Source organism: Aedes aegypti, chromosome 2 (genome assembly GCF_002204515.2).
Source record: "Aedes aegypti strain LVP_AGWG chromosome 2, AaegL5.0 Primary Assembly, whole genome shotgun sequence".
In the NCBI taxonomy this organism is placed as follows: Eukaryota; Metazoa; Arthropoda; class Insecta; order Diptera; family Culicidae; genus Aedes; species Aedes aegypti.
This window is the reverse complement of record NC_035108.1, coordinates 209,443,947-209,459,247: the sequence shown is the minus strand read 5'-3', so window position 1 is coordinate 209,459,247 and position 15,301 is coordinate 209,443,947. Positions and strand designations below refer to the sequence as shown.

Here is a 15,301-nt window from a genome sequence, read left to right as displayed (position 1 = left end):
AAACATAAGTCGGAAAATTTTTAATCAAAGCAATTCCGCTGTTGTGACTTAATTTTGAAATACAGGTAGGACTCGATTATCCGGAGTATCGTTTTTTTTTCACTCCGGATAATCGAATCCTCCGGATAATCGAATCACTAAGAAAAAAAATTGAAATCTTTGACAAAAGAACTTAAATATTATCTTTTTCCGTTATTGCATTTATATGATGCGATGGCGTAGCCAGAAATTTTTTCTAGGAACAGTAGGTTTCTTTACAAGAAAAAAAAAACTTTTTGACCGTTTTTGATCGCTCCGAGTAAACTTTCTAAACGGCTGATTCAAGTGTAGAGTTATATAAAATTTAATTCTTTGTTTCAATTAGTGCGAGTTAATGATCCATCCATTTGTATTTACAAAAAGTGCGGAGTGCATGTAGAAATGAAATTTGTATGTCGTAAGCTGTGTGTTAGTGCCGCGAGTTGGTCGGAAGTGCAATTGATCACAAAACCATCATGAGTGAACAGCTAGTGCGTGAAAATTAGGAGTTATAAAGCTGTATCTACAACTGACAATGACTGTTTATCTGGAAGTGATTAACCGGATTTTTCAAGTCGATTGGTCTCTCGAGGTCCTTGAGGTCCTGGTTGCTGAGTCGAATACAGCCATTTGACTATTTCTAATTTGGTGAGATCTTTCATATTTATACTCCTATTATTCAAAAGGTTTCATTGGTGTGGTTTGCACGTTGCCAATCTGACTATGTAAGCTTTTTCATATATTTGTTGGACTTTTTTGTAATTAAAATTTGATCCGTTCTGACTAAACATCGAGCAGTTGATGTTGTCACAATTAATAATGAGGTTGTACCAATCACCGTAATTTAATCTACGATTTGCGAATATTGTTATGGTTTGAAACGTTTATAAAGTTAATAAAGGGGGGGGGGCTTAACCTGAATGTTTTCTTCTCGTTGCAGAGAGCGAGTAACGGCGCTTTAGCCTAGGCTTCCGAGCCAGGACATAAGGAAGAAATACCTGTGTCCCATCCCTGAAAAAAAAAACACCAACAACAATGGAGCGTGCATTTAATTTCTTAGCAACGCCACTCCCAACGATTTAAATTTTCCCCCTGAAATGAGACGGTTGGTATGGTTGTCCCCGTTTCTTCCTTAATAAGATTCATAATTCTACGTCTATCATATTATTCATAAGTGGATAATCTGATCGCCGTCGACTTTTGAGTTATCTTCCAAACCAAGTCTGCACAGTGGGCCTGGCCATTTTAGTATTTGTATCATATCACTGATATGCTGCAAATATTAATGCTGACAAGAAAATACTAGAAGAAATTCCAGTATTTCCAGGATGCTTTTCAATATTGGCTGTGCAAGCGCTTAGATTAGATTAGATTAGATTAGATTAGAAGAAAAAAAAACTTTTTGACCTGCATACACAAAAAAAACACTTTTGCAAACCCCCCTTTTCTTAAAAACGTTCTGCACTGCAAAATCATCCATATTGTATATTGCAAAACCAAATTATCTAAGATTTATGCATCAAAATTAAAAAAAAGAACATCAAAAAACAAATTCCGGATAATCGAGTTTAAAATTCCGGATAATCGAATCCCGGAAAATCGAGTCCCCGGATAATCGAGTCTCCGGATAATCGAGTCCGACCTGTACCTGAAAAAAATCAAATATGTCAAATATATATATTTTTGTTTAGATGCCTTTGTTACAGTTTAAGGCTACAATAAAAAAGTATACTCAAATAGAACTAATATTTCTAGATTTGAAAAACATATATAAAAAAGTCGAAATTAATGAAAAATTAACGAATATAAATCTTAATACAAAATTTTCGCACGAATTCTAGGGTTTATTTATGCGTGTAAAATTCGAATTTCAAATTGAGTGCTACTCCGCACAACATTTTTTCAAAAAGTGCTCCATGGGTCAAAATAATTGAAACCCCCTGATTAATTCGATCTAGATCTTCGCAGTTTGTAAGACTCTTTTATCGAAATTTGATCATCCATGTCATGTTCAATTATTACGTTTTAGCACAGACTGGCAGACTTCACACTCTCCTCGATGTTCATCGACCACTTTTTTTAACGGTCGATTCAAATATATGGCAGGTGACCAATCCATCACTCGCAGCACTCGCATCGTTTTTGATCCTGTTTTACGTTTACACAATGGGGCAGGACACTAGATCCAGTATTAAAATATTAATATTTATCAATGATATTAATATTGATATTGAGAAGATTGTCAAGTATGCATGGAGTTTTGCTGTTGCCGGTGTTGCCATGGCAAATTGATTATTTATATGAAAAAACAAGTTGTGTTTATTGTCAGTTCATCTCAGATCCCTATGGCCATGATATCATGATGAGTGAATGGATCAGAATTACCTTCTAGCCAGAATATGTTCAATATGTTATTGGAGTTTCATGTACCTACTTGCTAAATCTAGATACCGTCGTAAGGAGCCCGCATAGATTTTCTCCACTCAAACCAATTCCATATTCATTGAAATCATGCATAACCAAATGGTAGCTTTGCGTTCTTAGTCAAAATAGCCTAAACGGATGAACATTGACCAAAGTGCACTAATTATAGTAATATCAGAATCTTTATCTGACAGGTCTCTGCAGACCAGGATATTCCCCATAATACCACTAATAAATTCGATGATTTGAACATCCTCACCTCCATTCTCTATATTGAGCAAACTATATGAGAAATGCAACATAGACCACACTGTTTGTCTGGCTAGAAAAGAGACTGGCACCTTGCACGAAGCATCACATTCGGTGAAACTTCATTGTCATCAATGCCCCACATCTTTCTACGATTTCTGGGCCATTCCGCAACTCGATTCCGATACAATTTGTCTCCTGCGGTATGTCAGATCCGCAAGACATACAATCCACGATCTCTAGCCGCTTGTTTATAAGCCCCCTACATTGACTTAAATTCAAGATACTTCTGTCAGATGTCTTTAGGAAAATCGTGGCTATCTTGATGATATCATAAAAATAATATATATATATATATATATATATATATATATATATATATATATATATATATATATATATATATATATATATATATATATATATATATATATATATATATATATATATATATATATATATATATATATATATATATATATTAATCCGTATTAACGGATATTAATACCAATAGTAATGAGTGTCTTACCCCATGGTTTACACACTACCGCCACCTGTTGGCCCAGCGGCCAAATACAATAATTTTGGCATTGGGCGTACATGTTCTCGCGACTATGATTTTGATCGCGATTTGTTTTAAGCGTTACGTCTGTTTGTCTGTGGTTTTAGCTTAGAAGAAAACCATTAAAAAGGTTGATATTCTATCTCCTCTACTATCCCAAGCAGAAAGTCGTGGGTTCAACCCCAAGCCAAGCCTTTCTCATATTTGTCACATTCTTCCTAATGGCATTTGTTTCTTTATTATCCACACATTATTGTGATTAGCTTTGATAGATGGACTATTGGGAGCGAATAACGGTCGACTTCGTAGAATATTAATCACCATCGCAAATATCATATAGTTGTGAGACTGCAGCATGAAGTTGGAAGATTGTGAAGAAATAAGGCAGGATTTACATCCATGCTGAAATGCTGTGTAGAGGAGTGAAATGTCATTTTATTTCTGTGTGCGTTTGAAATGCAAATATCAAATGCGGGAACACCAAATGCAGTAAGATTTTCAACAAGGAATGCAAAGTCAAAGATTTATTTTCATTGCTAGGTTGGCGGTGATATGGACTATGGTTGCTAAGTAACCTTTGGTTACTTTGTGTTACCGCATTTGAAGCCCAGTTATGATTGATTTGCCCGTCAAACGCAAACAGCAACATCTTTTTAATTAAGGAGATTTTTACCCGGGGGCTAGTTCATCTCGGGACCAACGGTTCACTACCCTTTCGCAAAAGTCGTCACTATAACCTTGAAAGTTATAAGTTGACTATCTCGAGGATGGGATTCGATCTCGGGTCCTCGTTGTGAGAGGCGTGATTTCTAACCACTACGCCAGGCCCGTTCCATGTGATGTGCCTGCCGGACGACCAGTTGGAGCTGAAACGAGTAGAGAAAGAAGCATAACGTGTATCAGGAAAGGGGGACGGAGTAGTAATGGGACGATAAGGAGTCCCATCGATTGTAACGAAGAGAAAGTCAAATTATACTAGAAGATAGATTATAACAAACTGGGAGAAATTATAAGTATCATTTAGTGCAAAATTTAGGATAAATATGATCCTAAAATGTTTAGTGAAATCTTTTTTTATTTAATAAAACGAAAAAGCATGTTACTGCAACTACTTTAACAATTTTTCCCACTCAAATAACGGCTATATCACATTTACACTTTAATTTAAAAATGTGGGTCCGTAAATGAACCTTGACACTTTTGATCATGTTTGACGTTCATTTAGTCGACAAAAACACCATAGGGCTTTTAGTTTAAAACTGGACATCCAAAATTTGAGTTCAGGCCAAGGAGGCAAAGGGGTGTGACAAAATCTAAAATAAACTTAAAAAAATGTTTTTTTTTGGAATTAAACAATCGAAAAACATTTAAAAATTGAGTAGGGTCGATGTACCAATAGCCGCATAGCTAAGAAAAAATATTCGTATAAAATCGAAAAATAACGCTATCGTCATTATTTTTACATCATCTGAAAGCTTTTTATCTTGGTTTTGTGGGAATAATATGAAAACTGCGAAAACTCATATGTTTGCATTTATTATCGCTTGTGCCACTATAGGAATACATGTGCCTATAGTAGCACTATTTCTAATTTCTGTTCCTATTGTAGCACTAGCATCACGGCGTTGGCAAAATACTAACCAAAACCGTATTTTTACAAAGCTTTTATATTTTTCCTTGAAAGTGTGGATCAAAAGCTTTCGTTTGATGTAAAAAAAGTACTTAATTCATTAATTATTTCGTATAATAAAAAATAGCTTCTCTCAGTAGTGCTACTATAGGAACAATAGGTTAACTATAGGCGCAAGGGAGCTCAAATTTTAAGCAAAACTAATTATTTCGATCATTTTTTGAACAAAATCAAGTTGTGTATCAATCGTACTTAGATAAACAGCTCCTGACCTTCATGTCAAAAAATATTTTGAAAAGATTCATAGCAAAACGGCCGTAAAAAGCCACTAGTGCGACTATAGGGGACTGTCCACTAAGGGAACACTGACCCTAAATATGTGTTTTTGGCCTAAACTTAAGCGCTTGGCATTAGGTAGCCCAAGCAGGACAGTTCGGTTTTGCGTCGTCCGATAGATTTTTCTCACGGTTTCGCGCGTGTTTTCGTCGCTGGAGATTTTTTTCATGTTTTGGAGCGTCTTGCTGGGTAGTGCTTCGTGAAGCCCAAGCAGGACAGTTCGGTTTTGCGTCCGATAGATTTTGCTCACGATTTCGCGCGTGTTTTCGTCGCTGGAGATTTTTTTTTTCCTGTTTTGGAGCGTCTTGCTGGGTAGTGCTCCGTGAAGCCCAAGCAGGACAATTCGGTTTTGCGTCGTTCGATAGATTTTGCTCACGGTTTCGTGCGTGTTTTTGTCGAAAAAATTTCTGTCCATTTTAATATACAGTTATATAAGAATACAATTTTACATTCAGAAATGGAATAGTGAAAAGTGAAAAATGAAAAACTGATTTGATTGATTTGTGTCCTCAGTACTGATGGTTTTTGGCTGCCCCAAGTTCACCGAACCATCCGGAAGTGACAGGCAGCACATGAATTTAGAGAATCAATCCGGTGAGTTTGTTCCAGTATGATACTTTTTCTTTTGTGAGCCTTCCGGATTGTTTTTGTTCGCGTCGTGGAAGTTCTGGCCGTTTCTTGAACGGAAAATGTTATTTTCGGAGTTTGATAATTATGCTCAGATTGCGCATTCTGTCCGGGCGGGTGTAACGCAACTAACAATCGGTAGTGGATGCCTTTTAACCGTTCGATGACCCTGGAGGGATCGATTCTGCTTTTCGTAGAATTTTGAGCAGAAAAACCGACTGTGTTATCCTAGGGTGTTTAGTTCGTTTTTCGATTATCTAAAACTACAGTACCACCGGGCTTTCTCTTTTTTTTTTTTGTTTTTTTATTTACGCGTAACGTTATTTTCTACAATCCGATGACCCTGGAGGGATCGGTTTTGCTTTTTACTGGCCATTGAGCAAAAATATTACTGCACAATCGACAAGCATTTCGCGAAATACAATTTATACTATAAATAAACTATTGTTTTCTCTTTTGATTGCCGGCATTCAAAACACTTAAACAACAAATGTTTATAGTATATCGCCAGCTTTCTAGGCGAATCCTGACAATATACCTTCCCCAACTTCCAACTCCGTAGCACTTATGAGGGTGTCGCTGAGTCGGTGCCCTCTCATTAAGTAAGTGCTACATCAACATTCCCTTCCCCTATCCCAAGTTACGGTAAAAATGGGCGTGGCCGGGAATAGTGATATTCATGCTTTTAGTATTCTTGTTTATGATTCGAACAAGGTATACTCCCCTGCCTTGTTCCTGAAAGTAGTCAGGATGAGATTATTAAAAAGAAACATGAATGTTGCTAGTTTCCAATCTACGAAGTATACCGTAACTACGCAAATGCTAACGCTAAACTTAAGCGCTTGGCATTAGATTTGTGTTCAGAAAAGTTTCATGTTTATCTATATTTATCTACAAAACCACCAACATGTTTTGAAACCTTCGCTCTGAGAACCCCTGCAGAAGATAATGCAAATTACCTGGTAGGTCCAATCGCAATCAAATACATATAATATTTCGATATTTCAGTTGTACGGTGAACTCTTTCCAATGCGCATGTGTACTGAACACAGCACAGAGTAAGGAAATTCTCTTTCAGTCGAAATGAACCTGTTCCGTATGGACTGAACAAAGGTTTATCGTAAATTTACAAACATGCTAGGACATAACTTCCGTTCTTACCACAATATGACCTCATCATGCCAACCCCTCCGTTCACCATATCGCTTCTCTTCAGTGCAGTCCGTTTACTCTCTCTTCCGTTTACGATCTCTGACCCTTTGCATGTTCCCGTATTTGCACCGTACAGCAATGGAAATAAGTGCATGAAGAACGTATTGTATCTATAGTTAGTATACACAATCAACAGTGCGCAGCCTTGTACAATTCAAGGTGCGGGTAACTGCACTAAACAGCACAGCGCATATTATGCATGCAACAGGGTCTGTTCGGACGTTTTCGTGCTTCGATACACAAAACGGATAGTCATATATGTTTGATAGGTCAGTTTCTGCGAAACGTTTCCCATTTGTGGTGAATCGGTTTACCTTTGGTAGATGTTTCGTGGAACACGGTTCGTTAAAATACGACTGACTACATTTGTTAGCACAATAAACGTTATCGGATTCTTGGCAGACAAACGAGAAACGAATAGTGTTTTAAAGGTCATCTCATAATACATATCGTTCAAATGTACAAAAACTTAGGAAGTCCAATAACTTTCCATCTGAGTCCTCGGTAAGGCTGTGCAAATATCGATATTATAGATAATATCGATAATGTTGGATCAACTATATAAATAAATTATCCGATATCTCTCGGCCCGATAGTCAGAACAACATTTATTGATTATATTACATAAACAAAACTGAATTAATGGGATTTCATTTATTCGTTGAATCCGTTATTTATTGTTTTCTTTTTTATTTGCACTATTTCACTTTTGAATTATATTGTTCTGTTAAAAAGTATTTCTCAAGCACAGTGTTGTGAAAAACTCAATTCCTCACAACTCACGCTTGATATTTTTCATGCGTGAGTTGTGAATCATGCAACTCAGCAGTCAAAAAATCATGGTTGAGTTGGCTCACCTTTTTGACTCATTGTCTCGTATTTCCACAGTTTACTCACACACGGCAATAATTTCTTGTTAGTCTGGTAAAATTATAGTAATCCTTTCTAACGTAAACAACAGCATTCGAGTTTCACGAATTTTCACCGGGTTTTGCGACTGAATCATTTTTTACGGTTTGAGTTGATTGAGTTGATTTTGCATCAAAATCTCAAGCGTGAGATTTGCGAAGCAGATCTCTAATGAGTTTGCTCTCACGGGAGAGCGTATTGATTGAGGCTTTGAGTGTGAGTCTATCAACACTGCTCAAGCAATGGACTCATGTTCCCTAACCGGTCGTTTGAGAACGTCGCGACCCATCGGTAGCCCGCACTATACAAATCTCGTCCAGCACGTAGTTGGCGAGTAGTGCGTGGTCTTTCAATACCTAATAAATAATGCGCTCTCGGCTAGGCATTGCATATACAATAGAAAACGTAGTGTTTAGATGGGCATCTAATTCTTCCGAAAGGGGTGCGCTTTGCGAAAGAGGAATACGTAATAATTGAGTTGAAATCGAATTCAGGTTAACTTCTACATCCACGAGCCCTCTCGTGCTGTAGGGGTAACGCGCCCTATCTTGTGAACAGGGAATCGTGAGTTCGATTCCTCACAGATAATACGTGTAACTTTTTCACAAATTTCACATAAATTTGCCCATTTAGTCCAATTGCAAAGTATATGTGATGTTTAGTAAGGTAGTTGTTCGACGTAGGACTACGTCTTTCTCCTCTATACAGGAGTTGAAATTGGAATTTCAAAACCAAGAGCGTTACGTTGGCATGCAATATTTTAAACATTTAAAACTTTTTACTGACTTAACGAAATTCCTTGATTAGCACCTCAATCGAAAGACAAGGCATCGAAGGTTCAAGTTGTTTATTTACTAAATCCCACATACCTGTCCAAATAGTTCAATAATTGTTTTAAACAAGAATGTTGATTTCAAGCAAATCCATAAATAGGGGTGCTAGAGAAAAGTTGACATCATTTGCTTTTCACTCTCCGCTTGGATCGCATCTCAGCAGGCAACAGATCGGCTTGCTCTGACCGGGCGTGCTTCTCAGGCACAGACATCAAACTGACCATCGACCGACCGAGAGAAGATGCCGTCCGAAGCCAAAACCATCACCACTGCCGCCGCCAAGAACAAGGAGAGAAAGCAGTTCACAGGAGAATGAGATGGTTGTGGCCGCCATCGCAGCCCTAAACGAACGGAACGGGTCCTCCCTGCGAGTGATCGAGAACTACATCGGCGGAAACGACAACTGCGATGACGGCAAGATTGCAAGATTGGCAAGAGTGAAATGAAATCTCGGGAAACTGTGGCTATGGCTGGCATCCGAGAAGGAGGAGGAGAAAAAGTAGGCAGTTCCTAAGCGAAACCCACCAAGTTTTAAAGACCGCCGCGATGAAAAAGACCCCGAAGAAGCCGCCACGGCTGCTTGGTCGTCCATAGAAGTTATTATTCAATGTTATCTTCTTTTCCAAGCAGCCTAGATAGCCGTGTAGTGTCGGTAGTGGTTGTCTCAACTGGCTAAGAATAACACTACGGATTGCCTGATCCGGAACGCGACAATGAAGCCCAAGTTCTCTAACCTTATCTACAAGCCTGGCCATATGGTTCTTATTTGTAACGATCAGGAGACTGCGGAATGGGTAAAGGAGATAACACCTGCATTAAACCCCCTGAAAGGCGTTGAGTTGGTTGCAATGGATGAGGATAAGATTCAACGTCCATAACTGAATTCGAGCCTTCTTCCCTCAAAGCGCACAATACACCGATGATCGTATCAAAGCTCTCATCGAGAGTCAGAACCATCTGATAACCAACAAGTGGCTTGTCATGCAACGGCTCACTCTTAACAACAAGCATGTGGAGTGGGTCTTTAATGTAGATGGACCGGCCATGGAAAAACTCCTTCAATCCAAGTTCATCCTCAACTACCGCTTTGGAGAAATACAGTTGAGGAAAGTAAAAAGCACAACCCCAAACTCCAATGACAATCCAACTGGAAAGCCGACCCAAGAGAAATATGAGGAAGCCTCTAGTAGCATCCCACAACCAACTCCCACCATACAGGCTAGCTTGTCTTCCTCTAATGGAAAACATGCATGCTTGACCTCACTTCCTGGCCCAAGCGGTGTCACCTCAATGGCTCCCAATAAGGACAGTGGAAATGTCAAAAGTGTGAAATTGACCACAGAGGTTAAACCAGCAGGCCTAGGTAAGGGAAAGGACAAAAACCAAAATCTAAGGCATCCCCCAAAATCAAAAGTTGATGATCCGCAACATCTAAAGAAGGACAGCAAACGTCCGGAAAATGCGGAACGCCTCAACAATGATTAAAATCCTCCAAGTGAGTCTCCATCATGCTCAGTGCGCAACAGATGTGCTTTGTAGGAGGTTTACAAAAGAACAACTTTTCGTGGCACTGATTCAAGAGCCATGGGTCAACAAAACTCGAATACAAGGTATTCAACTAAACTCGTGTAGGTTGGTATATGATGACAGCCAGCTCTCTCCCAGAGCAGCTATTCTAATACGCAATGATCTAAATGTTTTCCAATTACAGAATTCATCAAAAGGGACATCATTGCGGTCAGGATGGAGGTTTCTACTGCTAGGGGCAGTACTGAGATCATTATGGTTTCGGTGTATTTCCCTGGCGACGCAGAAGACATTCCTCCTCCAGAGATGGCTGCTCTTGTCTCTTACAGTCAAAAACACAACATCCATCGGTTGTGACGCCAATGCTCATCACCTTGTATGGGGAAGTACAAACACAAATATCAGAGGTGAGCATCTTTTGCAATTTCTTTCCTCCAAAAATATTGACATATGCAATGTCGGTGATAAGCCTACATTTGAAAACATCCCACGACAAGAAGTCCTTGATCTGACTTTATGCAGTCAATCAGTTATTGATTTATGCAGTCAATCAGTTATTGATCAGGATTGTGAAAGAAATCCGGATCAAACGGCACATCACATGTTTAGTCCTTAATCTACTAAACATCTTTGCCAAAAACACCATCTTGCTAAAATATCGTTATCCTGAGATATTCGCGATCAAAATACGCCATCTGTTGGTAGAATTTCAAATTGGGTGGCTTATTACATGCTAGACCTTGACTCATTCAAAACTATTGTCGAAGACGTCAACTTTATAAGTAACCAGGATCCTGAGATATCTATGTTCGCAAAATATCATGCTCACTATCGCCATCTATTGAAAGAATTCTGAATCAAGAAGATCATCACATGGTAGCCCTTGAACTACTGAACAACTTTGCCGAAAACACCATCTATCTAAAAAATCGGGATCCTGAGATATCCGTGATTCAAATATTGCATGCTCACTAGCGCCATCTTGTGGCAGTTTTTCTTGTTAGGTAGCTTATCATATGTTAGTCCTTGACCTACTAAACAACTTTGTCGAAGACTTCATCTTTCTAGGTAATCAGGATCTTGAGATATCGGTGTTTGAAAAATTAAATGCTCACTAGCACCATCTGGTGGCAGAATTTCGAAACAAGCAGCCTATCACATGTTAGCCCTTGACCTACTGAACAACTTTGCCGAAGACACCATCTTGCTAAAAAATCTAGATCCTGAGATATTTGTGTACGAGATGTTGCATTGCGAAATGTCCACTACATCGGTACACCCGGGGCACAATCCGATGGCCACAGGAAGATGAGGATGTTTCCAAAGTGTTTTCTGTCCACTGACCAATTGGTACCGTTGGACTGAAGAAATTTGTCCAAGACATCCATATTCTATCTTGCCTAGCTTTGGATGTACAATCAAAATTGCTCCGCGTGTACTCAGTACACGATGCGATCGCTCGTGTGACGGGCCCGGTAAAAAAAAGTTACACGAGCGGTCGCACTGGTGTAGTGAGTACACGTCTAAAAACTTAGGTTTAAAATACGATGTTTTCGAATACTTTTCGTTGATTTTTTCGAAAAATTTCTTCTCTATAAGCAAGAAGAAGAGTAGATCTTGGAATAGGGCCAACACCCGGATCAATTTGAAGGGATTTTCAACGTGTTTTTCGACTTTTCGCAAAGTGCGTGTACTCAGTACACTAGGGCGACCGACGGTGGGATAACTAATTACTGAAGCGTCCGATTTGAAAACGGTCTTCGGCAAAGTTGTAGCTGATAGATGAATCTCACAGTTTCAACGTAGCGTAGCTCTAATCCCCAAGAGCACATGGGCAAACACTATGACCGATTGAATAAAGTGGTTGCTTTTCTCATAGTAATTCCCATATGAACTTTAAAGGGCTTGTGCAGTCTCAGTTTTCATCCAAATGAGCTCATATTTTGGGAGGACACTCAGAATTTGATCTATTATCGAACAAGCGGTGTGGAGCAAAAACGATTTTTTGAACCACTCTAATAACTATTCTTTATAACGAATATTCCCTATTATGACGGTCCCTTGCAATTTTGTTATAGCAAGACTCGACTGTAATTGGAGTTTCCTTGCCTTCCCTGGGCATAAAGTCTCATCGTACCTGCCACACGATGTACGAATGCGGCAATGGCGAAGAAATCCATCAGTTAATAACTGTGGAAGTGCTCATTGAACACTAAGCTGAGAAGCAAGCTCTGTCCCAGTGAAGACGTTATGCCAAGAAGAAAAAGAAGAATTAACAATACGGCAAATTGAAATTTACGGTGGCGATGACGATATTGATGACTGGGCATTTCTCCGAAGGGAGAGCTCCTCATTGTTCTTAAATTTACAAACCATTGCATTCTGAATTATAACTAAATGAAGGTTGCAATTGTGACAATTCAAATGCAGAAAATCACATGTCGTAGTTAACGTTATGCGGTCGTGTCTTATACACAACCCCCAGTTTTTTTACAGTCGAAGCTCGTTATAACGACAACTTTTATATCGACAAAAGCTCTCTATAGCGACATTTTTCGGTCCCTTGAAAAATATTTTAATGTTATAACTATTCTCTATAGTGACATTTCTCCATTACGACGGTCCCTTGCGATGTCGTTATAACAAGCTTCGACTGTATATATATATTCTACTTTGAAATCCGAAACTCTAAATAAAATTCCAAACCAAATGACAGATCTCCCTCAAAACAATAATGTAATTGATTGCTCACAATCACAGTACATATCATCTATCATCTGCAAAAAGCTACTGTTGTTAAAGACTTACCCAGAATTGATCAAAGTTGTGTTCATAGTAGTCATACGTCAACCCCGCAGTAATGTAACAGACATTACTGTGCATTGCGCGATTATTTATCGCGACGGCGATCTTGAAAACTTCTTAAAATGCATGTAGATCGCCGCAGGTACTTCTAATCGTTTTGGTGTCTGTCGCGCAGAAGACACCAAAACGATTTGAAGTACCTGCGGCGATCTACAAGCGTTTTTCAAGATGGTCGGCGCGAGATTTTTTCGTGCCACGCATAATACCCACCCCAATTTTTAGTATTTTCTTTTATTTATTTTTTTTTTTTTTGCAAAAGTGAATTAAAGTGTTAAAAAATCAATTGATGCTTTTATTATAAGAAATTTTCATATGTTGTTGTTTTTCTTCGCTTTTAAATACTTCCAAATTTGATTTAATCTTCTTGACAAGTTCTTGATTTTCCCTAAACTGAAGAGTAAAATAATAAGAACCAAAAACATTCAACTTCATGTTTTATTGGAATTCCAATAGCACAGTGGATTTCCCGAAAATAAACAATCACGAACTACAACGGTAATTCAACGTTTTAGGAAGAATACACAGAATTTCTTTCTAATAATCCATAATACGTTTATTAATTTACAACGTAACACGATACACGGATCTGTCTTTACTCGCTCTCGATTACAACAACAATGACATTCGCGCCAATTTTCTCCATCGAGGTGTCGCACACTTCTCTCATAATCGCACTGATCTGCGAGGGTCAGACACTATCTAATTTCCATCATGTTTAACATTCTAACTTTGTACGCTTAGAAATTTAGATGAAAAAGAGTAAGTAAAAAATTATTGGTTATCTCCTGTATCTATAAGGAGTATCAAAATGTTACGTGTTGTTATTTAACGTTTCTTTCAGTCTAAGAATTCCGCCGCCTTATAAAGGTTTCAAAACCAACAGATCCCCCAACTACCAATTAAACTAAATACAGGGGGCGATTTCGTCCACTTTGGGAATCACTGTGTTAGGGACTTACATGTTGAGCGTCACGGGTTCGAATTCCGCCGGTCAAGGATCTTTTCGGGTTGATTTTTTTTTCTAGATTTCCAAGGGCATATACTATTTAAAAAGGTCATTCGGAAATAAAATCTCTCAGTTAATAGCTATGGAAAAGCTCCTGAGTTATTAATCTAAGAAGCAGGCTCCATCAACTGAAAATCAATGTCACCCGTCAATGCATGAATCCGGAAACGTGGGCAATACCACCCACAAGCGGAAGATTACGTTCAATTATCCTCCCACATTGGATCATTCTATTCAAGATTGAAGCAGCAGAACGGACTATTCTAAGCGTGGGAGATTGGAAACCCCCACGTAGTAAAAACTTTTCCGGCAAAATTCAAGATGTCATAACGCGATGGGGGAGGAATTACTCCCCGCACCACATTCAACCAAAAAACACCCACAATGCGTTCTGGGAGGAAGCATGGAATTTGGAATTGAGCAAATCAGTTTATCCAATTGTCCACCCGCCTGCTTTGGTACATTCAACTGTCCAAGCACACTTCCGCTTCCTCAGGGGAGTTGACGGTAGTAAAGGCGAGCAAAAAGTGAATCTGGTTCCAAATTTACGTGGGAAGATTAACGTTTATTTTAGCTGGAATAAAAATGTTTGTGTCTAGTTGTACCGGACATGTACGTGGTTAGTCCTGTAGGTAGAGAAAACCTATAAATAAATGGGAAAGAAGATTAAATTACCGATTGACAAAACAACGATAATGTAAAAACAAATTCTTTTTCTTCCTTAATCAGCATCATTTCGAACTTTGAACGTCGGTGATCAACGGATTCCATTGATTATATGAATGTTTAGTAATATATTATAATCAAGGATTAAGTTTTAAAAATTTAAATTTTTAAAATATATAAACACATAGATATTAAAAACACAATGTTATTAGAATGGTCTACAAATGCTTGACGTCAAATAAATAAATAAATTAGTTAATTAATTATTGATGAAAAATGATCAAGTCATGAATAATCAATGTGATCGATGATAAAGCTAAAATGAGATTAATGAAGGGCTCTTAAGAACACTTATCTGAGAAGCAGGATCTCTCCCAGTTGGGAAGTAATGCCAGGAAGAATAAGAAGATAAATGATTAAACTTAATGTTAAACTGA

At 38.4% G+C, this 15,301-nt stretch overlaps 1 long non-coding RNA gene across 1 annotated transcript in view; it reads right to left on the bottom strand.

Moving 5' to 3' along the window:
• Positions 1–4,036: 4,036 nt before the first annotated feature.
• LOC110676345 overlaps positions 4,037–15,301 on the bottom strand; it is a 37,676-nt gene continuing 26,411 nt past the window's right edge. Inside the window, exon 4 of the long non-coding RNA XR_002500290.1 lies at positions 4,037–4,119. This is a non-coding gene — a long non-coding RNA (uncharacterized LOC110676345). The remainder of the gene's footprint in view (positions 4,120–15,301) is intronic.